Consider the following 1,430-nt stretch of genomic DNA (forward strand, 5'->3'; position numbering starts at 1 on the left):
GAATCACACATTTGATCATGTTTCCGCTGCCTCAGGGGCTTCATAAGAGACTGTGTTACTTCCTCTGCTTGCCACAATCCGGGAAATAGAGTCAGCCAGCAACCATGAATGAAAATGTTAAGCAACAAAGCAAGCTATAACATTGATTGTGTTATAGAGGGAAAGAGGGAAGGAAACATTACATTCATTTGTTGCTTCTGAACAATTTTTTTCTTTTTTTTGTACTTGATTTCTTCTAGAGATACCAAAAGAAAGAAGTCACAGAACAGTAGAATGTAGTATTTTCAGATGACGAAAGTAGTACGTAGGATTCAGTCTGTGGACAAACCAAGTCTCACACAAAAGGGATCAACAAACAAAACATTCTGAAACATAGAAACTCTCCATAACTTCAAAACCTATTACATTCCAGTGAATGCCTTCTTGGCAAAGGCAGATGTGCATGCTGGGATCACCTTCAGCACATTGAACCTCACAGTCTTTTGACAATGGCCTGCATTGGCCAATGATGACATGGTCACCTTCTTTGACACGGAAGCAGGGTGCGACATGGGCAGAGATGCTGGAATGTCTTTTCTCATATCTTTGATACTTCTTGACGAAGTGGAGATAGTTTCGGCGAACAATGATTGTTCTCTGCATCTTGACACTGTGGCAAGTACCAGCTAAGATATGACCTCTTACAGAAACAGTTCCAGTGAACGAACATTTCTTGTCAATGTAATGTCCGTCAATGGATTCGGGGGAGTCTTGAAACCCAAACCAATGTTCTTCCAGAAACAGTTTCCTCCTTTACCAGGCCTCTTTCCTTTCCCTGATTTCTTCAAGCTTAGGAAAACATTTGGTTGCTTTAGAAATGCCTTCTCAGTCTGTTCCGCTATGGTTACTGGTTGCTCCTGCTCTCCACTGATGGATTGAGGCAAAATGAGATGTTCTCTTCTCAAACAAAATCAGTTGCTCTCCGGTTGCTCTCTGCCGCTTACTCCGTCGTTCTCTGCCGCCCTCCATCTCGCTCTAGTAACATGCCACACACATACTCAATTAAACCTTGAGTTACCGAAGGACCTCACTTTGACAACAATAATACAATGTTTGTTTTATATTAGAAGCTCAAAAGAAAATCGGCCAACGGTGAGAAAAATATCAATTAAAGAACAATTTGCAAAATCTGAAAAATGGCTTACTGCGATTTTTTTTACGAACGATTTTATATCGCTTGACATTCCTGGCCTCACCCTAACCTCAGCGGTGGAGAAACATCTACAGTACATCAAATCAGAAAGAAGAACTTTTGAGTTAGCCATTTCTCAGAAAATAAGTTTACTTTGTTGATTCAACAGATCGAGAAGATGTTTTTGAGAGGAGGAAGGCTTACCTTCTTATACCCGCATATCACCGCCTCGCAGAAGATAACTTCACATTGAAGTATA

At 40.8% G+C, this 1,430-nt stretch overlaps 1 pseudogene; it reads right to left on the minus strand.

Moving 5' to 3' along the window:
• Window positions 1–258: 258 nt before the first annotated feature.
• Window positions 259–950, minus strand: LOC106454126 (annotated as a pseudogene).
• Between the last annotated feature and the right edge of the window lie 480 nt (window positions 951–1,430).

This window comes from Brassica napus, chromosome C6 (genome assembly GCF_020379485.1).
Source record: "Brassica napus cultivar Da-Ae chromosome C6, Da-Ae, whole genome shotgun sequence".
In the NCBI taxonomy this organism is placed as follows: domain Eukaryota; kingdom Viridiplantae; phylum Streptophyta; class Magnoliopsida; order Brassicales; family Brassicaceae; genus Brassica; species Brassica napus.